Source organism: Equus asinus, chromosome 3, assembly GCF_041296235.1.
Source record: "Equus asinus isolate D_3611 breed Donkey chromosome 3, EquAss-T2T_v2, whole genome shotgun sequence".
In the NCBI taxonomy this organism is placed as follows: domain Eukaryota; kingdom Metazoa; phylum Chordata; class Mammalia; order Perissodactyla; family Equidae; genus Equus; species Equus asinus.
In genome coordinates, this window is record NC_091792.1 from 125,062,311 (window position 1) to 125,087,760 (window position 25,450).

The window sequence follows — 25,450 nt, forward strand, 5'->3', positions numbered from 1 at the left end:
TTTCCCATTTTTTGGTTATTGTGAACAATCCGCTATGAACACTCATATGTAAGTTTTTATGTGAATGTAGATTTTCCTTTATCTTGGGTTTATAACTAGAAGTGAAGTTTCTGGTCATATGGTAATTCTAGATTTAACATTTGGAGGAACTGGCAAATTTTTTGTGAAGTAGTTGCGTTATTTTATAATCACACAGCAATATATGATGGTTGTGGTTTCTCACATCCTCACCAACACTTGTTCCTGTTTGTTTTATTTATTTTTTAGTCATATTGAGAGTGTGAAGTTACATCTTATTGTGGTATTGGTTTGGAATTCTCTGATAACTAATTATGTTGAGCATCTTTTCATGTGTTTAATGGCTATTTTTAATATCTTCTTTGGAGAAATATTAATTGAAAGACTCTGCCCAGTTTTACATGGATTGTTTGCCTGTTTATTGAGTTGTATGAGTTCTGTGTATATTCTAGATATAGTATTATCAGATGATTTGCAAATGTTTTCTCCCATTCTGGAGGTTTTCTGTTTCTTTCTTAATGATGTCCTTTGAAGAAAAAAAGTTTAATTTTGATGAAGTCCAATTTATCTTTTTCTTTTAGTCAATTGTGCTCTTGCTATCATATCTAAGGAAACATTGCCTATCCCAAGGTCACAAAGTTTCACTCCTATCTGTTTTTTTTCTTTTTTTCTGAGGAAGATTCACCCTAGGCTAACATCTGTTGCCAATCTTCCTCTTTTTTATTTATTTTTCTTATGTGAGCCACTGCCACAGCATGGCCACTGACAGGTGAGTGGTATGGGTCTGGACCCAGGAAACAAACCTAGGCTGCTGGAACGGAGTGCACAGAACTTAACCACTAGGCCACTGGGGCTGACACATGTATTTTTTTTGCTATGAGTTTTTAACTCTTATACTTAAGTCTATGATTCATTTTGAGTTAATTTTGTATACATTGTGAGGTCAGGGTCCACACTTTTTTTTTGCATAGAGATATCCCCTTGTCTCAGCAAACTTTGCTGAAAAGACTATTCTTTCCCCATTGGATTATCTTGAAAACTTTTTTGAAATCAATTGACCATAAATGTAGGGATTTATTTCTAGACTCTCATTTCTATTACAGTGATATCTGTGTCTGTTCACATGTTAGAACTACACTCTCTTGATTACTATAACTTTGTAGTAGGTTTTGAAAATAGGAAGTATGACTCATCAATTTTTCTCTTCCTTTTCCAGGTTTTTTTGGCTATTCTGGATCCTTTGCATTTCCATATGAATTTCAGAGTTAGCTTGTCAGTTTCTATAAATGAGGTAGCTGTGAGTTTATGGGGAATGACATAGAATATGTAAATAAATTTAGGGAGGATTGTCATCTTAACAATATTAAATCTTCCTATCTATGAACGTGAGAAGTCTTCCAATTTACCTGGGTCTTCCTTAATTTCTTTCAATTCTGTTTTATTCTCTCAAAACATGGTACTAAGTGGAACTTCATAAACAAGAAACAAATATTTATATGTAAACCATACCCAAAGAGAATACTTAAAAAAATCCTATTTCTTCCTCCATGAGGCTTTTGGTTCTATTTCAAGTCTTTAGCTCTGTTCTCTTTCTTACCTGAATGTCCTTGAATGGTACGACACTGGGCTTCAGGTAGGCTCTCCTCTTACTCATCTGTCTATCCCTTTGCTCTCCCATTTGCTTGCTTCGTCTTTTCTTTATTTTTTTTTTCTGTCTAGAAACAATTATAGCATTGATTTTTCCCCTCCAGTCCATTCATGATCTCTTCCATAAGGTCCAATCTTATGTTTTAAGATTCCTGATAGACATTTTTATGTCTTTTACTGCATTCAACTCTCTAAAATCACATTTGCCCTCCTTATTATTCAATATGCTCTATCTGCACACTCAGACTCTTCGACCAAATTTCTATTAATGTTTTATATATCTAACAAGTTACTAAATCTTATTGCTTTTATATTCTACCTTTGTATTCTCTATGCTATGAGCTTAATTTAGGCACTTATCACAGCTATCTTTGAGACTGCTATTGTTTTTTTCTGAGTTTCTTACTACCTTTTTCATCTTATGCTTTGCTGTATTTCTTTTATTCTTTTGACATTTTCAAACATACAGAAAAGTGTGGAAATAATAAAAGGAACAATGTCTGTGTATCCTCGATACAGCTCTCAGCAAATCTTAACATTTTACAATACTTGTTTCAGTGCTTTTAAATTTAAAAATAAATATTTAAAGATAGGGTTAAAGCTTTCTGTGTCCTTTTCATTATCCCATTCCTCCCTCTCTTCTCAGAGGTAAAAACTGTGCTGAAGTTGGTGTTTACATTTCTCCTGCATGTTATCCACTATTTTTGTTTGTGTGTGTATCCATCCATAAACAATATACCTTATATGGTATTTTTATGCATATTTTCAACCTTTAATTAAATAACATGAAACTATTTTAAAAGTAAATTTTAAACTCACCTCTGATCTAGAGATTTATTCATATTAATATTAATATAGGTAGCAAAATTCATTCACTTTAACTACTGTTTTTATTGTATGAGGAGGTAACTATAACCATTCTCATAGATGGTTATTTGAGTTGTTTATGATGGCAACTATTGCCTCAACGAACAATCTCATATTTATGGTATTTTTAATTGTGAAAATAATTTTTAACACTTTAATTTGAAGTAACTTTAGGTTTGCAGGATATTTGCCAAAATGGTATGGAGAGTTCTTATATACCCTTCACTCAGCTTTTCCTAATGTTAACTTCTTACCTAACCATAGTACAAATATCAAAATCAAGAAATTAACATTAGTATGATATTAGCAAACTGCAGAACTTCTTCAAATTTCTATAGTACTTTCCACTCATGTCCTTCTTTTTTTCCCATTATTCCATCCATGATCATGTTATATTTAGTTTTCATGTCTCCTTAGTTTTTAATCCCTGGCAATTCCTCACTCTTTCCTTGTATTTCATGACCTTGAAACTTTTTTAGTTTACTGGTCAGTTATTTAGTAAAATGGCCCACAATTAGAGATTTTCTGATGTTTACTCATGATTAGATTGAAACTCTGCATTTTTGACAAGGATGCTATTGAAGAGTTCTGCCTTTCTTAATCGATTGCCTTATATCAAGAGATTTATGGTGTCAATAATATGTCTTATTAATAGTGATGCTACCTTGATTACTTGTTTAAGGTGGTATCTTCCAAGTTTCTCAGCTGTAAAGTTATAATATTCTCCTGCTAATTAGTAAATTTCTTGGGAGAGATACTTTTAGACTGTGTACACATCTTATTTCTTCTCAAACTCTCACCCACTATTTTAGTTCATATCAGTGGATTTTGCTTTAGACAATTATTACTGTGGTTTTCCAATGAAGATTTTCCATTCCTTTAATTTCTTCTATATTTATTTATTTATATTACTATTATTTTTTTTTGGTGAGGAAAATTCACTCTGAGCTAACATCTGCTGCCAATCTTCTCTTTTTTCTTTTGTTTCCTTGAAGAAGATTCGCCCTGAGCTAACATCTGTGCCAATCTTCCTCTATTATGTATGTGGGATGCTACCACAGCACGGCTTGATGAATGGTGTATGTCCATGCCCGGGATCCGAACCCATGAACTCAGGCTGCTGAAGTGGAACGTGCTGGTCTTAACCACTATGCCATAGAGCCAACCCCATTCTTCTATATTTTTTAATTGATATTCTTATGAGAGGGCAAGCAATCCTTTCTCCCTTATATTTTATTCAATTATTTATTTATATTGGTATTGACTAACGGATACTGGATATTTATTTTGTTGCATGAATTTTAATCTAATATTATTTTTATTTTTGTTATTTAAATTGTTACAGATTTGGTCATTTGGAACTCTTTCAGTTTTATTGTGGTTCAGTTTTTATTTTTTAAAAAAGTGCCCATTCTTTTTTTCTTTTATTTAAAATTATTTCCTTGCTTTCAGGTACCACAATTTGCTCTAGCATCATCTTGTGTTTTCTCTGCCCTAGATATGAAATCAACTTCTTCAGAGAATTCTTGTTCCTGTTATTGGATAATCTTATTTACAAAATAAGATCTTGGTGCTAGATGTGCAAAGATGTTTAATGGATATATATTACTGGAAATGGAATTGTGGGGTCTGAAGGGAATGGATATTTTCAGTTGTATTAGATATTGCTAAACTACTAAGCAAAATAGTCTTTCAATGTCTTCAGAAGTATGTAAGGATTTTGTTTGCTCTACGGGCTCAATAATCCTTGACATTATCAGACCTAAAAAAATTTACTTATTGCTTTTTCTGTTTCCCTGAAATCTAGTAAAGTGAAACATCTTTTCTGTATGCATCAGCCATTTGATTTTTACTTTCTATGCATTATCTTCAGATATCTTTGCCAATTCTTCCCAATGCATTGTTTGCCTTTTAATTATTGATTTGCAAATATTCCCTATACATTTGGGATAAGAATATTTGTTAATGTATTAGGATTGTAATTATTTCCACAAAAGAAAGACATTTTAACAATAATTTAATTAAATTATAAATTTATGTGGTTTTTAATGAAAAGAAGTCTGGAACAGATACTGGTGGACTAGTATGGTAGCTTCTAGATAAAATAAAGGAATCTGAACTTCTATTTTCTTCCTCCATTTTCCTCAACACATGATTTCCACCATCAGGGATATTTTATGATCCAAGATGGGTATTGATTCCAGCTATCGAAACCATATTCTGGGAAACACATAGAGCAATTGAAGGAAAAAAGTCTTAATATATATATTTTTTAAAATATATATTTAATTAACAATAAATATATAGCAGAATTGCATGTTTGGCAAATTATCAAACAATATGGAATATAAACTCTCTATTATATTATTTATGCTATATGTACCTTGTACAAGTTATTACACTCACCTTCTAGAAAAAAATGAAACAGCAACGATTAAACACAGAATCATTCCTTTACGGGTTGAATAGAGCTTAGGTTAAAACTCCTAGCACTCTAATCTGGTCAGGACCATTTGAAAAATATAATTTGAAATTAGCCAAATGACTTTAGTGACAATTCAAAATGTCATTTGAACAAGCTCAGAAAAAGTGATTATTAACTCATAGAGTAATTATCTGATGAGTGGATCAGTATATTTACCTCTTAAAGTATAAATCTTTAAGTACTGGCAAAGAACCACCAGGCAGTTTTTTTCTGCTTTGTTTCAAGTGGCTGGGTAGATTGTGCATTTCAGAGATGAAGGCTTCTGGTAAAGCCAGTCATTTATCTGGGAAGATCGCTTCTCCAAACAACCCTCAGAGTTTTCCTATTCACCTGCTTATTTCCTTCTTTTGCTCTTTACTTCTTAGTGAAGTGTACAGATTCAACTGTGTGCATTTCAGATATGGCATGTTTCAGAGAATTGACAAGACTAAGTTCATGATGAGCCTGATAGGGAGAAAATTATGACACTGCCCCTCCCATTAAAAACAAAATAATAAAAAAGACGTATACAAAAGTAAATGGAACGTAAGATAAAAAGTGAAAATAATAGGTTATTGCCTTTGAGCAATTGATAAAATGCCGTTTCAAAAAATGCTTTTGAACTTACTTTTGAATCACTTTTGAGTGGAGGTCTGTTGTTACTCACAATGCTGACTGGAGTTGTCTCCTCTTTTCCCACAGTCTTTATCACACACACCTACGGTACAGAACTGAAAGTCTATGGATTGGGATTGCTGATCAAACCTTGCTGATGCCAACAGCACTTTCTAATAAAAGTTCTTATCCCTTTGTCCCATGAAGACCATATATATTTATACGTTTGTTGAATTTTTATCTTAGATATTCAGCACATTAGAGAGAAAGAAAGACCAGGCTGAAGTTCTTCTGTTATCCATTTTTCTTTTTCTTTTCTTTCTTTTCCTTCTTCTTTTTCTTTTTATTGGTGAGGAAGATTGTCCCTGAGCTAACGTCTATGCCAACCTTCCTCTATTTTGTGTGTGCGATGCTGCCACAGCATGGCTTGATGAGCAGTGTGTAGGTCTGCGCCTGGGATCTGAACCCACAAACCACAGGCCACCAAAGCAGAGCGTGCAAACTTCACCATTACACCACCAGGGCGACCCTCCATTTTTCTTTCTTAAAGGACTACCAATAGTCACCAAAAAGGTTGCATGAGTACAAATATGGTCCATAACTTACGAATAAAAAGGTTTTTCCCTTTTATTTCAGACATAATAGATCAAATTCGATTTTTCAACAAAAGGTGAAAGGCTTTATGTCATGTACTATAATTTTATTGCTATAATCTCTATCATACTATGTGATTTATAAAGTATGCAATGCATATATAGACTGTCAAGAGCTTCAGTCACATAGTACATGACTTTAAAGCACACAAAAAATGAATCTTGTTAAAACTGAAGAAGTGCCTCGTGGTGTTCCGCCAGTCAGTAAAGTCATTCGCAATAGGGAACTGATTTAAAGTTTTCATAAATCCTGGGGAAGGAAAACATTTTCAGCTAATCGAATTAGCTGCTTAAATTGCTGAAGCAACTTAATTGAGACTGAATCAAGTAATTTGCATAAATCACTATCAAATGTTTCTTTTGAAATCTATTTAGTTGTGATTTGCTTAAAGAATAAGCACTCAAAGATGTTAACACAAACCAGGCCTCTGAAACTCACTGTACTGTTATGGAGCATTTGTAAATTGTGTCATTACTTGATTAGATTTAATATTGTAACGCTTTGTACAGTCGTGTGTCACACATATGACTGTGGTCCCAAAAGATTGTAACATACAGACTGGGTATGCAGTAGGCTATGCCATCTAGGTTTGTGTAAGCGCACTCTGTGGTGTTCACACAGTGATGAAATACCTAATGAAACATTTCTCGGAAAATATCCCTATCATTAACCAACACATGATTTTACAATTTAAAGTTATTTGTTTTAGAAACTTAAGTCTAAATTAGTTTGCTGCCAGTGATTTTCTGAGAAGGAAATCAGTTTACGAGTGTTATAACTAAATGGATTTATTTTAGTGCCTTAAAAGACACTGCCATGTTGGCTGATGATCCCTGTCTTGTTTATGGGATAAATCTTTTTCTTACTTCATTGTACGTGACTTGCTTGTCAGAAATGTTTGGCTTATTGGGGGAAGATATCCATGGATATTGAAAAAATATGTAGAAAACAGAGGTATCTACCTATCTATATGTTTGTTCATATTTAAATATTGAATATTGTTTGCAAAAATCTGTATATGATTTTCTTTTTAAGCCGCATGAATGTATTTTTTCTTTTTAGACTATCTTTGCCCAAATATTACCGAGAATTGACTTGCACTGTTGCGAGTTCATTGCCCCCTGTATTTGGGGAGGATGTGCTGATATTAAAATGATCTTTTATTGGATCTCCTTTCCTGCATTATGCCTCATCTCTTTTACCCTTTTCTTACAAAATATTTTAAAAATCAAACTGTTTATATAATGTGCATGTACAGTACAAAGAATAACAATAATGAACACCGTGAACCCACTACCCGTCTTAAGGAAAGGCCATTACTAATACCTTTGAAGGGCCTGTGAACTGCCTAATTACATTCCCTTATCCTACCCCAGAGGTAGCTACTGCCAAGGTACTTGTTCACGGTTTACTGCATTTCTTTGTATTTAAACCATATTTGTGGGTAGCTCTAAACAATAAGTGGTTTACTTTTATTTCTTTTTGAAAGTTATATCTACATGGAATTCATTCATTTACTCAATTCAACAAATATTCGTTCACTACCTATTATGTGCCCGTACTGTCTTGAGTGCTGAAGACACAGCAGTGAAGAGAACAAGACAAAAATCTCCTGACCTCAAGGAGCTTCCATTCTAGCGGTAGAGATGATCCATGAGCAAAGAAAATAAGTCAAATGTATCAAGAGTACTTAATGATAAGGGCTAGAGAGAAAATGCAGCAGAGAACAACAGCATGAAACAAATGATACGGGGCTTAATACATTTACGTAAAGTAGTCAGGGAAGGCCTCACGGCAAGAGTGACTTTTGACTAAAGACCTGAAAGAAGAGATGTAGACAGAGAAACAGAAAATAGGAAATGTAACGTCCCCACTATGAGTGTGTCTTCCCTGACCAGGAGATGGCATGAAGAGACATGCGGTCGAATAAGAGTGAGCAAGGCAGAGAGAGAGAGGGCTTGGGATCAAAGAGGTTAAAGCAGCCAGTTCTTGTGGGATTAGTAAAAATTGTAGCTTTTTTTTTTTTAAAGCTTTGGAGGACTTTGAGAAGAGGGGATCCATAACCAATTCCAAACTGTAACAGGATCACTGTGCTGCTCTGCTAAGGATACACAACAGGGGCCTAGGCCAAGGCAGAAGCAGGAAAACCAGTTAGGAGGTTATGTGAAAATCGCGATAAAAAATGATGCTAATTTTGATTGGGAGGATGATAGCAGTGGTACTTAGAAGTGGCCAAACTGTGGATATGTTTTGAAAGTAGAGCCAACAGAATTTGCTGATGGATGTAGAGTGTAAGATAAAGAATTCAGGGCCTGAGTAACTGGAAGAAATGGTATCTCAGTGTAGTATCTGAGATGGGAAGGGCTGTAGGAGGAGCTTGTCCTGGGAGGAAGGGTTATGGTGGTCTCCATTATAGTGGAGCTGAGAATGAGAGACTTAGTCGTCAATGTTAGCACACCTTTTTGGCTTTGAATAGTACATGTCTGAAGGTCAAGCAAAAAGTTTGGGCTAGAGATACAAATTTGGGAGTCATCAGCATAGATGATCTTCATTAATTCTTATTGATATAGGCATTTGAGACCATGAATCTTCATGTGAATGCTTCTTTCACACTATCCAACGAATTCAGACATTTTTTACTTATTATTTTTGACTCCTAGAAATTTGACAACATCAGTCTGTATTTACCTTTTCTCAGATTGCTGTTTTTAAATGTCTGGGCGTGCATGAGTCTATTTCTGATTTTGTTATTGATATTTAGTTTGATTGCATTTATTAGTTTCATTTGTGACCATTTTCCAAAGTGGTTACAACAATTTGTAATCTCATATCAATTTATAATATTAAGTATATTATTCCATATATTTTATTTATTACAGTATTTTTTTTTTAAAGATTTTACTTTTTTCCTTTTTCTCCCCAAAGACGCCCGGCACATAGTTGTATATTCTTCGTTGTGGGTCCCCCCAGCTGTGGCACGTGGGATGCTGCCCCAGCGTGGCCCAATGAGCAGTGCCATGTCCGCGCCCAGGATTCGAACCAACGAAACACTGGGCTGCCTGCAGCGGTGTGTGTGAACTCAACCACTCAGCCACGGGGCCAACCCCAATTATTACAGTATTTTTTTAAAAAGAACTTATTTTTTTAGAGCAGTTTTAGTTTCACAACAGAATTGAGGGGAAGGTACAGAGATTTCTCATATTCTCACTAGCCATCTTGAGGATAATCCATTACTTTTCTGTATGTATGTTTTAACATTTCTCTCCTCTGAGGAACTCCTGCACTTTTTCTCCAAGAGCTTAGGCATGTATTAAAAATATAACTTATACTTACCTACTATTTTTAATATGCTGTACTGGGAATGGTTTCTGTATGGTCTAATACTACATTCAACTAGAAAATGGAGTCCAGCAATCCTTGCTCCAATCCAAATTGCAATTCATAGGCTAATTTTTGTTAAACACATTTCCACAATTGTCTCTTTTCTCAATAACAATTTGTGGATCCCCTAGTATAAATGTTGAATTTCAAACTTCTTTGACTAACATAGAAGTGTTTTCTTAATGTGACCTGTTTATTTTTCCCAACATTATGTCACTTTCTTGCATACAACAACCAATCACAGTTGTCTTTTCCAAATATATTATATAAACATTTATTTTATAATTTTGTATGTCTTCCTCTCTGTATTCTATACCTATCCCTTCTTCTGTCACTTGGATTTTTAAAACAATTCTCTAATATTTTGATTTCTGGTTTTCCCCTGATAAGTAAGTTTCTTGAAATTATGTCCATGAGATCTTCTTGAACTGCAAAACATTTCATAGTTTAGAAGCTTTAAGTATTTCCTCACTGCTCTTATGAAAATTTGCAAATTCTTTATAGGGTAACATGAACTTATGACATTGTGAAAATTTTTATATTGTCATCTAAATTTGGATTTTTGGAATAATTGTATAATGAAGGTTTCTATATATGTTTGGAAGCCAGTGGCATTGTTAGTAACTCAGGGTTTCTAACTCTAGATGACCTGGGTTCAAATTCTAGCTCTGATGCTTTCTATATGACCTTGAGAATTTATTTTAATTTCTCTAAACTTCATTTTCCTCATCTGCAAAATGGGGATAATATCTATCTATCTATCTATCATCTATCCATCTTCTATTTCTAATTTGTGGTTAAAAAATAGGAGAAACAGTGCATATAAATTGTACGGAATTTCTTGCAGATCTTCAAATGACCTAAACCCTTTACTTATATTCTCAGCCTTTATTTACAGATTTAGCTCTATTCAGAACACCGTCTGCATCGTCTTATCTCTGGGCTTACTTTTACTCCTAAATGCGGTCTCAGTATAGATGTCCTTTCTCCTGGAAAAACTTCCCATGTTTTCCAAATGCTGGGTTGCATGACTACTTTATTTTGTACTTCTAGCAACCTATTCTTTCCCTTTTCATGGTACTTACCTCATGGCATTGCAGTAATGTTTGTTTTGCGAACCTCCACCACCCAAACTCTGAGTTAGTGTAAGACGAGAAATACATAAATGCATTATTGTAGGTTCTGAATTTGGTACAAAAGTATGTGCTTAATAGTGGTGAGTTAACGAAGGAAAGACCCAATGAAATTTGACACTGTTTGATGAGGCAATGTTTAGAACCTAACCTCTCTAATGCCTACAATTCTCTGAAGCATGGATATTTTCAACCTCATCACTAGTGCTTAACACTCTATACATTACGTTCTTGTGTATCATACAGATATATATATTTATGCCTTGTCCTTTCTTAGCTAGTTAGAAAGATGCTTGAGGCAAGGCTTGGTCAGACACTCTCCACGTTTGGCTTTTCATGTGATACTCCCTGCAGGTGTGGGGCTACCGCTAGGGTGTGAAGCAAAGTTTATAACTATCTCATCCTTTTACCCTTTCCTTTGCCCTCATGTACTCCTCTGCCGGTACAAGTGTGTTTCTCAAACATTTAAGCCCAGCGTGTCCCATGCTTCAATGCTGCTATTACTTTCTTGATTGAATGTTAATACAAGGACCTATTATATTAGCAAAACATTACACTATGTATTAATTATTCAATAAAAATATTAATTGAATGAAACAGTCACTCTAAGGTATGGCAGGCTTAATTATTTTCAACCTTTTTAAATGTTTATTTATTTACCAAATGACATGGATCTTTCCCTATGAGCCAGTTTTTTTTCTTATAATTTAGCATAAAATCTAGCACATAAGTTTTCACAAAATGTGTGTTCAATACATTTAGAATGAAGATTTCTCCTGTTTTATGTAGCTAAGATAAAATACAAAGACATGACAAATTTTAAAGTAGCATAGAATTCCTGCATACATATTCCTGGGGGATGAGATTTTTAAGTAGCAACTTCAAAATATTGACACTTGTGCATGTTTTAATACATAGATTAATATTACTTCATTCAAGACATTTAAAAGAAAGATATCAATGATTACTTCAAATCAGATTTTACTTGAACCCGCTAAGTTATAGGTCAAACGCCAGTGTAGTTATCAGCCAACAGGGGCTTTGATATTTATATCAAAAGCAAAGCCTCCTAAAAGTTGTGATTTGTGTTAACAAGTTCATGGAAAATCAGTAAGGTTTGTCTTTGATTGAGAAAAGAAGTCACAGATATACTGCATGCTGATGGCTGATTGCAAATGATTCAATGTCTGTGAAACTTTATATATTATCTGAATGATAAATCCTGGAATTTTTATTAGTTTTACTGTTCAAATTTTCCTTTTATTGATTTCTTTTCTTTCTTTGCATATATTATTCTATGTGCTGTGGATACAAAATCAACTTACATAACTCTCTGGCTTTAAATAATTCTCAAGTATGAGAGAAAACCGTTTTTCAGCAAATAAATATAACGCAATTGATTATCTTATAGCACAGAATGATGCCTAAATTAAAAGAGAAGATTAACGACACAAATGACTCTCTAGTTTTAAATACACGTAGAGAGATCTTTTTAAAAGGTAGAGCGCCTTCTACATGACCCTCTCAACCGGCACCCTGTTCTGTCCTCACCTATGTCTTCTGCAGGCCTATACACACAGGAAAGAGCAAGGCTCTGCAACTGGTTTGCACAGTATTGACATGTTGCTGAGTCCTACTCTAGTCCTTGGGCAGGCCACCAAAAATAAATGAACCATATTCTGAATTTCCAATCATCAAAGTCTACGTTAACCTATGTTCTTTTAAGCTACATCTTTACAGAATGCATGCTCATTGCCTTTATTAAGGCTGAATTTTAATATGCTTTTTTATTGCTTAATAATATAGATCAGTAGTTTTCAAATTGGGCTCAGAGGAGAGCCAAGGATTTCATAGAATCTTCCTCAAGGACTTGCCTGATGAAGATTGCAAAGGTGAGCAAAGTAGTTCTTAAAAAAATCTGTTTTACATGTTGCCTTTCTGTATAAGAACACCACAGAAACACATTGAAGGCAATCTCATATGATCCTATGGGGTTCTATGAAATCTTTCCGCATGAAATGAACTCTGAATTGACAGTGAAATTATGAGCAAGAAGACTCCCTTTTACTGTTTAGTTTCATGGTGCAAAATGGTATGAAAATTTCTGCAAAGCACTATATTGATAACGTAAACTGTACCCTTTCTGCATGGTCCAGTTCTCTACCTACTCTGCCTACTCTGAGGCTTTGGGCAAGTTACCTAAGCCCTCACTCTCAGCTTTCCTCTCCATCAAATATGGGTTTTGAATTAAATTACTATCTGTGAGCTGATTTACAGTACCAAAATTCTATGATTCACTATGTCCAGAAGTGGCAAAGTAATAGGTTCACGTGATTCTGCATTCATGTTAACTCTACAGAATTTACATTTAAATAAAAAATGAGAAATAGTCTCAGACTATGGGAATTATCAAACTGGGAAATTTTGTGACTTTAAATAATTTAAATGTCTTTTATTTAATATAGTGACTGCCTCTTGGGTTTTATGCAAAGAAACAGATGTGATGCCTCCTATAAATCACAAGAAAATTTTCCATGCAAGATGATTGACCTGAAGCCTAAAGGCAATTTTATGACTGAGAAATATAATAGCCCATGTGCTCTAAAGAGAATTTGCATAACTTAACTTATGTAAAGAAATTCTGATTCAAATGTGCCTCTGGGTAACAAATACATGACAAATAAGTAATTGAATATTCTAAAAAAATGATATTCAAATAACAGTCTTGTCAGTCATTGATATGGGAATCACTATCCATAACTGATAATAGTGTATACTCTCTTCTTTTTAGATTAGCATTTAGTAAAGTATTTCATTCCACAGGCTTCAAGTGTAGTCCTAAGAAGTGATAACATCTCACATCTGTGAAGGAACGTCTGTACAAACATCATGTAACAGCTTGAATCAACGACATCACAGAAAACAAAACTGTTTCTCTAGATACCTTTGCAAGTTTTTAAGACACAGGCTGTGAAATAGAATCACTGTAGGCCTGCTTCAGATTAGACATATTAATTTCATTTTAGGAAAAGTAGTCATTGCCATTTACCATCTGGATCCAGTGAACCCCCTTTTCAAACAACTTTTAGAAATAAAAATAAAGTGATAATGAGAAAGAACTTTATTAAGAAAAATTTAGTTGAACTTTCTCATTTTGAGATAATTGTAGATTCATTTAAAGTTGTAAAAAATAATAGAAAGATCTTATGGACACTTTATTGATTTTCCCCAATGATAACATCTTGTGAAATGATAATAAAATATTAAAAACAAGATGAGGGCATTGATAGTCAAGATACAGAACCTTTTGGTCATCACAAAGAGTCCTCCTGTTGCCATTCTATAGCCATACCATGTCCATTTAGCCCGACCCCATCCTTAATCCATGTCATCTGTTCTTCTTTTCTAATCTATTTTCTATAATTTCATCATTTCAATAATGTTATATCAATGGAATAATAGAGTAGGTAACCTTTTGGTATTGTTTTTTATTTCACTCAGCATAATTTTCTGGAGATTCCTTCAGCTGTGTCTATCAATAGCTTGTTCCTTGTTACTGCTATGCTGTATTCCATGGTGTGGATATACCGCAGTTTGTTTAGCCACTCGCCTGTTGAAGGACATCTAGGTTGTTTCAGTTTGGGGCTATCATAAATAAAGCTGACATAAACATTTATGTATAGGTTTTTTTTTTTTTGGATGTGTGAACACAAGTTTCATTTCTCTGGAATAAAAGCCCAGGAGTGCAATTGATGGATTCTATGAAAATTCCATGTTTTGTTTCTTGAGAAACTTCCAAAATATTTTCAAGAGTAGCTGTACCACTTTACGTTTCCACCAGCAATACATGAGTGATCTCGTTTGCCTAGATCTTCACCAGCATTTGTTGTTGTCACCATTTTATCTTAGCCATTCTGATAGCTGTGCAGTGACATCTTTTGTGGTTTTAATTTGCATTTTGCTTATGGCTAGTGATGTTGAAGTTCTTTTCACATGCTTATTTGACATATGTATATTGTCTTCAGCAAAATATCTTTTCATGACTTTCGCCCATTTTCCAACTGGATTGTTGGTTTTTTCAACTGTTGTGTTTTAAATGTTCTTTACATATTCTAGACATGGGATGGATACGTGGTTTGAAAATTCCAGTATTCAGCTTTTCTTTTCATCCTTTCAAGAGCAAAAGTTTATAACTCTAATGAAAGCCAACTTACAGTTTTTCTTTTCATGGATCATACTTTTGGTGTCGAGAAATTTTTGTCTAGCTCTAGATAACAAATATTTTCTCATTTTTTTCAAGCAATTTCATAGTTTTAACTTTTTCAATTATGTGCATAATACATTTTGAGTTAATTTTTGTGCAAGATGTGAGAATGAAGTCAAGATTCATATTTTGTACATAAATGTCCACTTGCTCCACCACCATTGGTTGAAAAGGCAATCTTTTCTCTACTGAATTGCTTTTGCATGTCTGTCCATAGTCAGTTGGGCAAGAGTTCTGGTTTCACTCCAGGCATGCAAAGAGCTTGAAAGTTGTGACTCTGTCCTTATTGCAAAACAAAACAACAGGAAAAAACTGAACATACTGAAAATCAATGGTTCTGGACTTCTCAGAGAAGTGAGGTTTGAGGGTAACCACTACCTAGAAATCTGGAGAGAAGGGTGAATCCAGACTGTCACAGCCAAGATTTACTTACATAGGGTAGAAGCAACTAAATCCATGAAGTAGTAGTAACACTTCAGTGGTAATTTTGATGAGCTGCTGGAAGCTGAGTATGGCTTATCTTGGGAACTACTTCAGGCTGCAGTTTCTTGAGTTTTCCCTCTGGGAACCCTATCAGGTTCTCACAATGATGATCTAGGAAGGATATCCTCATGGCATTGACAGAGAGGGAAAGAGCAATCACTGTAAAATATGTCTAGATCATTATCTATAACAAACAGCCACTCTCCAGGGAAAATGACTTTTCCAGAGTCTTATCTGAGCTGAGGAAGGGCATTCCTCCCACTTTAGCCCCCTCTAGCTTTGCTATCTTACTTAAGAGATGAGCTGAAGCTATACAACTAGGAAAACACTTTTAAAACTTACAGTCCAGATACAAAGATCCACTAAAAGACTAAGATTTAATCACAAGATTATAGAAAACTTCTACCCGACACCTGACCATCATACCAACAGGGCTCCAGTATAATCCAGTGGATTGTAGTTGAAAATGCTGCAAAACTTAGACTTTTTCAGAAATATTTAAGGTAAAGTCAAGAAGCAAGACAAAAACAAGAACAAAAGAGAAATTTAAAATTTCTGGCACGTACAGCTATAGCAAACATTAAACACAGATCAAATCATAGCTAGATTAGCAAAACCTCACATTAAATGACTATTCACATCAATTCCTATAACCCGAAACATCATGTCTGACTTTCAAAAAAATTACAAAGTATGCAGAAAAGCAAGAAAAAAATCACAGTGTATGAGAAAATGCAAACATTAGGAGCAAACTCAGATGTGACACAAATTTTGGAATTATCAGACAGGGAGTTTAAAAGACCTGTTATTAATATGTTAAAGGTGCTATTAAAAAAGTGGACAGCATGCAAGAATAGATGAATAATGTAAATAGAGAGGTGGAAACTAAGAAAAAGCCAAAGGAGATCTAGAAATGAAAAACATTTCCTTCGTTTGGCTCATCACTAGACTGGTCACAGCCGAAGAAAGAGTCAGCAAGCTTTAAAACCTGTAGGAACTTTCACAAACTGAAATGTAAGAGTAAACTTAAAAAGAAAAACAAACAGGGGCCGGCCCAGTGGTGCCGCGGTGAAGTTCGCATGTTCCGCTTCTCGGTGGCCTGGGGTTCGCCGGTTCAGATCCCGGGTGCGCCCATGGCGCTGCTTGGCAAAAGCCATGCTGTAATAGGCATCCCACGTATAAAGTAGAGGAAGATGGGCACGGAGGTGAGCTCAGGGCCAGTCTTCCTCAGCCAAAAAGAGGAGGACTGGCAGTAGTTAGCTCAGGGCTAATCTTCCTCAAAAAAATAAAATGAAAAAATAAATAAAAACAAACAAAAAACAAAGAACAGAGCATCCAAAATCTATGCATGATTTCAAAACATGTAAAATGAGTATAATTGGAATACTAGAGGAGAAGAAGGAACACAGTTGAAGAAATATTTCAAGTAACAATGGCCAAGAATTTTTAAAATTAATAAGACACCAAACCACGGACACAGGGAGCACACAGAAAACCAAGCAAGATAAATAACAAAGAAAATCTATAACTGAGCATATCATATTCAAACTTCAAAAAGCAAAGACAAAGAGAAAATTTTGAAAGAGGAGGGAAAAGTATATCTTATTTATAAGGAATCAATGAAGAGAATTACAATGGACTTCTATTCAGAAACCATGCAGGCAAGAGGAGAGTGCAATGAAATATCTGAAGTGTTGGGAAAAAAAATTCCACCAAATTAGCATTATGTATCTTGTGAAATTATCATTCAAAAGTGAAGGAGGAATAAGAACTTTCTCAGACAGAGAAAAACTGAGAGGATCCATCCTCAGCAGATCTGCCCCGGAAGAAATGTCAAACAAAGCTCTTCAGGAAGCAGAAAAATGACATTGCTCAAAAACTGTAATCTACGTAAATAAAGGGAGATTCTCAAAGGAATCAATAAAGGAGCTCTGGAGATGCAGGATAGAATGCAGAACGCTGTGAAACATTTCACTGTATTACCAGTTTATGAAGCAGCTTTACCGAAGGGGATGGGTGGAACATTTGCTGACATAAGTAACTTTGGAAAGGAATAGAGTTTGTAAGACTAAAGACAAAAGAAACTGTACATAAATACTATACTCCAGTTGATAAAATTGTTTTCCACAGGGTTATAGGTTAACAATTTGTATACTTCTATACCTATATCCTGTACTGAAACAATTTTGTAAATGAATGGCAGGTGGTGGAGGCCAAGAGTCTCACCATTGGAGTGAGAGGTTACAAAGAAGCAAAGGTAAGAGTATAGAATGATCCATGCTGTAATTAATTAAAGTCTGAGACATCAGTATGAACCCATGTTTAGCTTAATATAGATACAGATGGTTACATACAGAACTATTTATATATATAAATTTATATTTTTTATATATTTATATATTTTATTTATATATTTATATATGTTTATTATACATATATATGTGTTATTTACACACATATATTTTCTTGCTACATCCGTTGAGAGGGCCTAGGAACAATGGTACACCAGTAGCAACAAGCACACCTAGCACACAGATCTTGATTTCTAATTCTCCAAGAAAATCAGCTCCGTGGAAATGGTTGATTGTAGCAAAGGAGCAGGAAATATACAATATGAGCCTGGAGCATCTCGTAGTACTAGGAAGTAAAGAAATGCTCAAAAACAATCAGGGGCTGGCTCTGTGGCCGAGTGCTTAAGTTCATGTGCTCTGCTGCGGCAGCCCAGGGTTTGGATCCTGGGCGCGGACATGGCACTGCTCGCCAGGCCACGTTGAGGCAGCGTCCCACATCCCACAACTAGAAGGACCTGCAACTAAGATATACAACTATGTACGGGGGTAGGGGGGGGTAAATAAAGCAGAAAAAAAAAAAAGATTGGCAACAGTTGTTAGCCCAGGTGCCAATCTTTAAAAAAATTAAAAAAACAATCAATCAAAGAAATAAAAAATTTTACAATCATTGGGGTATGTCAAAGGAACACAGGGGACATCTGAAAGAGCTTCCAATGGCAAAGTTTAGAGTAATTTAAACAAGATGAATAAATTAGTATTGCATTATAACTTAAAGTATAGAAGAAATATCTGGGTCCATACTGTTACAAATAGTTGAATAACTAAATAAGTAAGATCAAAAAAACAAATTTGTGCAGAAGAATTCCAAGTAATTTATGTAGATATGCTACCCTTAAAGAAGGAAGGCGTAACTTCCCACTCATTAAGTGTGGGCTGCACATGGTGACTTCTTTCCAAATAATACACTATGAAAACAGGGATAAAGAGAGTAACTTTGTAGTGGAGGAATCTGAGAACCAATTCATCACCCAAATGAGCAAGGTCAATATCAACAGTGGCAAATCATATTGACTGTATATATTCTTGATTTGATGTGGTGAAAACAGCGCTTCACCTCTTTGATCTTGTTCCCCAAATCACATAACTCCAGTGTCATCACCAGGAAAAGATCACTGAAGTCCAATTGAGGGACATTTTACAAAATTCCTCACCTGATTTTCAAAACTTCTAAGATTATCAAAAACCATGAAAGTCTGAGACACTGTTTTAGCCAAGAGGAGCTTAAGGAGACAATTATTAAAAATAATGTGGTATCCTTGCTAAGATCCAAGAAAAGAAAAAGAACATTAAGGAGGATTAATAGAATCTGATGCAAGTATGGGCTTTAGTTAATAATAATGTATCAATACTGGTTGCTTAATTGCAACAAATGTACCATAATAATGTAAGATGTTACTAATAGGGGAATTGAGTGTGGGGTAAATAGGAACTTTCTGTAGTATCTTTTCAATTTTGCTATAAATCTAAATTTTTTTCTAAGATAAACATTTTATTTTAAAAAACCAAAATATGAGTTTGGATATTTGTGTGGGTCTACTTCTGGATTCTCTTCCAGATCTATTCCATTGATCTATGTGTCTATGCCCCCACCAATACCACATAATCTTGATTACTTCAGCTACGTGATATTTTGAAATCAGATAGATGGAGCACTCATCATCATTTTATTTTTCTTTTTCAAAATCATTTTAGTTATTCTAGTTTATTGCCTTTTTATATAAATTTTAGAAATTTTGTCTATAGCTACCTACCATTAATCATGCCGGGATTTTGACAGCAATTGTATTAAACTTAAATATCAATTTGAGGGGAATTGGTATTTGTGTTGCATCTTCTAATCCATAAATATGGTATGTTTCCACATTTATTTAGATCTTCTGGGATTTCTTTCTTTAGTCTTTTGCAGTTTTCAGCATACAAATCCTGCACATGATTTATGACATTTACATTTAGCTATAACATTTTTTCAGCACGTGCAAATGGTATTGATTTTTAAATTTCTGTGTCCTCATTTTCATTGCTAGATTACTGAATACAATTGATTTTTCTGTATTTATCTTGTATCCTATGACCTTGATGAACTCATTTATTAGTTCCAGTTAAGTTTTTGTAGAATCTTTGGATTTTTCTTTGTAGGTAATCAAGTTATCTACAAATGGGGATTTTTTCTTTGCAATTTATATTCCTTTCATTTCCTCCCCCCCACTAAATTTCCTTGGCTACAACTTCCAGAACCATGTTCAACACGAGTGGTTAGATCAAACACATAGATACAGAGATTAGATTGGTGGTTACCAGAGGGAAGGGGGGAAGGAGGAGGGCAGAAGTGGTGACAGGGCACACGTGTACAGTGATGGATGTAATTAGTCTGTGGGTGGTGAATATGATATAGTCTACACAGAATCAAAATATATGGATGTAGATCTGAAATTTACATAATGTTAAAAACCAATGTTACCTGAATTAAAAAAAAAAAAAAGAATGGTTAGATCAGACATTCTTGCCTTGTTGCCAATAGTAGTAGAAAAGTATTCCGTCTTTCACCATTAAGTTATCTGTAGGATTTTGGTACATGCTTTTTATCATGTTGAGAAAATTCTCCTTCTCTTTCAATTCTTCTGAGAATTTTTTCTCATACATAGATGCTGAATTTTGCTAATATTTTTTCTGTATCAGTTGATGTAATCATGTAATCTTTCTTCTTTAGCCTATTATGATAGATTACATTGATTGATTTTCTAGACTTGAATTTGCCTAGTACAGCGTGGTGACTATAGTTAATAATACTGTACTGCATATTTGAAAGTTGCTAAGAGAGTAGATCTTAAAAGTTCTCATCATAAGAAAAAATATATATAGGTGATGGATGTTAACTAGACATTGTGGTGATCACTTCATAATATATACAAACATTGAATCATTATGCTGTACACCTGAAACTGACATAATGTTATATGTCAATTTTACCTCAACAAAAACATATTGAACCTGCTTTATATCCTTGGAATGAGTCTCCCTTGGTCCTGATGTACCATTCTTTCTATATATTGCTCAATTTCATTTGGAGAAGATTCAAAATCTATGCTGTTACTGCTAATATTCCCTTACCTTTAGCTCATATCAGTAATATTATAACGATATTTTATAGTTTAATTTTGCAACCTACAACCACATTTTTATTTGATAACCACCTAAGACTAATATTGGGTGCCAGTTTTTCTAGAAGGATTTTTTACAAGGACATTGTAACAATTTGTCTTTTTGTCAAATCACTTTACGTTTCTTTTCATCAATTGCTTTATATTGAATTTAGATATGACAATATAACTTGGGCAGCTTCTTAAATGTCTTTGGAATGCTGAAAAGGCAATTTTTCCACAAAAATTTATTAAAAAATAATCTTTTTCTATTATGAAATGTATATATATAAATACAACTCAATTTAGACTCATATGCACTGGCTCCTAGCCCTGCTTTAAAATCGCTATAGCACTACTTTTAGAGGATTTCATCTATTTTTTTGTGGTTCAGATTGACACACACAGTTTTTTGAAATTTGGAAGTTTTTAAATGCTTTTTGCGGCAATGTCTTTAATTTTCAAAAATGAGAACTACTTTAGTCTTCATTTGAAAATCCATACTAAGGATCCTTCCAAGCCATCAGAAGGCTGCCCTCAATCATTTTTCCTGAAGCTATGCTAGTAGTCTATGCCCTTTTGTAGCTAACACTTTTGTCTCTCTGATATTAGGATGGAAAATGTCACATACTTTTTGGTGCCTTTTTTTTTTTTAGGAAGATTAGCCCTGAGCTAACTACTATCAATCCTCCTCTTTTTGCTGAGGAAGACTGGCCCTGAGCTAACATCCATGCCCATCTTTCTCTGCTTTATATGTGGGACGCCTACCACAACATAGCTTTTTGCCAAGCGGTGCCATGTCCGCACCCGGGATCCGAACCTGAGAACCCAGGGCCTCCGAGAAGCGAAACGTACAAATTTACCCACTGTGCCAATGGGCCGGCTCCTCTTTTACTCATGGTCTAAGTCCTGAGAACAAAGATCATATCAACAGCTGATCTCACCTTACTTCTTTTGCATTTGGTCCAGTCCATAGAATCAGAGATTTGTAGAAGTTTTTTGCTGCACCTTCCATTTACATGCTAGATCCAGAGCATTACCTGAAGTCTCAGTTGCTTCACCTCGTGCCCTGATACTATCTTCATTCACCACAGCCTCATCCCGGGGTGAGTGGTTCTAGAGTTGGTATATCAGACTTCCTGCTATGGACCAGCCTTGTTCTGAATGGACTGATTGGAGAAGATTCTCTATTTCTGAGATTAAATCTTGGTAATTTCATAGCTGTGAGCAAATCTTTAAGCACAGGCAAAGATTTTTCACTATGATTGCCATCAAAATGGCCATTCTTTTGGATTTGGAAACAAATGAGCTTTTAGAGGGCCTAGCGACTTAGTACAGTTGATCGCAGGGAAGCTCCCGCATGCAGCAGCCTGATCTTTGTGTACCGGGCCTGACCTGACGCGTGAGGTGTTCGTAAGGCTCTGCTGCTTCTCTGTCTGTTGGATTGAATAGCCCTGAGATTTCCCTGTATATTGGAATCTCTCCCAGCTCAAATTTTAGGCAAATTCCTTTCAGTCATCTTTATCACATCTAATTCCAGACCCAAACTGAACAGAATCCAAGTCCTAGGCTACTTTAAGGTGAATCTGACCTCAGTTATGAAATTCTATTTAATCCAAGAATAGATTTAACTTTCACGGTCACTCTACTTGGCTTAATTAAAACGAAACCTGAAAAACATCGTGCTTCTACTTTCATTAATATCTGATTTAGCCCAAGTGGTTTGGCTGGCCCACTATATTGGATCACATCTATATTTCTAGTTGTTTGGGCAATTTTGCTTTTCGATACCCTAAGTTTAAATACATTTATTTTTCTTCACATTTTATAGTGACTGTCAACATCAACTTGCATATTTTAGATCTTGAAGTGATTCCAGGAAACCGTCTGGCTCAGAACCCTACCTTCAGGCAGGTGATACCCTAGTGGTGATCAATAAGAGAAATTCTTCTTCGTAATTTTAGAGCTCTTAATACTTCTTGATTCTCTTTCTCTAACGACATGTCCACACCTGTGAATGCTGCTATTGTTGGTGTTATGCTACTCCCACAGGGTATCTGTAGAATCCTCTGATAGGGATATCACTGCCTCAGGCCACATTAGTGAGATTTTAGGTTGGAGAGTGCCTGATGGCAAAACCTGAGGGCATTTTCTCAGACGTGGAAAATATGCTCCCTACTTACTAAGTGATTCATTGTGTCTAAAATAAAGACATTTTGAAAGTGGAGAAAGAATGTATCTCTGTCTATGTAGCTGTCCCTAGCTTGATGTCATTCTTTCTGGATGATGATTTTTTCTTTGTGGTCATTATGTCCTAGAGCTGTAGGAAATGGATAATTTTTCCCCTACAAAATTTCTTTGTGTTCTTGTTTCAGGACATTCAATTTCATCATCTTTGACAGCCTGGTAAACATTCTGTGGCATACAGTAAGCAGTATTTTTTTTTTTAACTCATTAATATGGGATAAGTCTTGCAGAGATAGTATTCAAAAATGGTAGCTTATATATAGTAGACACTCCAGAAATGAAGTCAATAAATAAATGTTCCAAGGACCAATGACTTCAATATCAAATATTAGAATATCAAGCCTTCTGCCAAATAGGTGTTGGAGTAGATATTTTGAGACTGAAGAATCTCCGGTGCCTTTCAAATCCATTATCTTCCAACTCACGAAATTAAAGAATAGTTGTTTAGGTTAGTGCTTTATAATCATAATGATTATCATTGAATTAATATGATTATAATGAAAACACTAATGGTAGCTAACATGAATTGAGTGTGTGCTAGACATTATGCCAGTTAAGCGTTACTAAATTTGACGCCTGTGATAGCTTTATGAATCTGAGAATCTTCCCTGCTGTTTATTTGAGGCAGAGCCTGCCCTTATAGAAAAGCATCATGAATTTACATTATTTTTAGCAGATGGGCTTTGCTCCCCAAACAATATTTTCAACTTCTATCCTTGATGGCTAGGTTTTCTAATTTGGATGAGAGTATACCTAGCGTACAAAATGACGCTTGTTTTGCATTGCATGCCAGCTCAATATCTCTTTGGTTGTCCTCTTTTGGGGGGTTGGATGGAGTTAGTTGGGGATGATTGTTTATTGTTACTGATGTGGCCAAGTCCTAAGGGAGAGGCTGCTGTCTAGAAGAGGGAGAGGCCCATCCCAAAGACAAGGCAGCCCCACTTAGATCTTTTATCGAAATATGAAAAAACGTAAAGATTAACCCAAGACTAAAAGAAGCGAAAGAGCATAATCAACATCAGAAATGCAAAGACACATAACCCCATTTCTCTTCTTCTCTCTGAGGTAAAATGCAAGTGGAAAGGAGCTCTTATGAACTCCCCATAATTTCCGTATGCCCATAACAATACCAAATGCCAGGAATCCTCCTTAGGAACTCAGGAATTTATCTGATTTGATGTTTGGCTCAGATTATGCATGTCGACATTTTCCAAGATGGAGTATATATACTAGTCCAGGTTGTCTTCTTTCATCATCCCCCAAAGCTCTGGTCATTAAAATGCTAGAAAATATTTAATTATAGAGAAAGTGGTCACTAACTCTGCTTCTCCACCTTAGCAGCATATAACTGTTATGACCTTATTCGTTTTAGAGTTTAGTGGGATGTACAACGCCATCTATAGAAATCAGGTCTGGTCAAATCTTCACCAATCAACTTGAGAGATGTAAATCATAAAGTCATAGACTGTAAGTGCATTAAGAACATTAGATCCAATCTAATCAACGCAATTTATTTTATGGAGGTAGAATTACAGTTCAAGAATGATAAAATGACTTTCTCATTCAAGGATTTTTAGTAGTGTCAGTTTCATTGATAATATACCTGTTGTTTCACACTCTGTACATATGGTAACACATTTTATTTTATTTTATTCTAAAATAAGATTTGAATGGCTTTTTATTGATACAGTACAGTAGTTGACATTGTGTTTATAAGAATTTAAAATCTTTTTAATTTACCATTATATTCTATATGGGCATAATTGTCCATATTAAGCTGTAGTATTTAACATTAAACAATTTTTATTTTCAATTGGTTTGCTTGAAATGAACAGTTTGCTTCCTGTTGCTAAGGAAACAGATTTTCCATAAGATGTAATGTAACATTGATGTCACAGTAAACCACTAAAGTGGAAATCTTTAAAGTCTGTCAAGATTTTGAGAGTAAGCAGTTTGCTCTAATCAAAATGAATTCAAAATTATTCTGAGCATGTACAAATGCAGTATTTTAGAAACACATTTCTACTGGTAAGGACTTGTTTATCTACTTTATTCAAAATCAACACAAAATGTTTTCAATATGTGCTTATATTAGATACAACTTATACTTTTATAATACCACCTTACTGTAAGTATAATTTAACAATCGTTTTAACAAAGTAGCAGTAAGTATTTTTGGAAAGAAAATG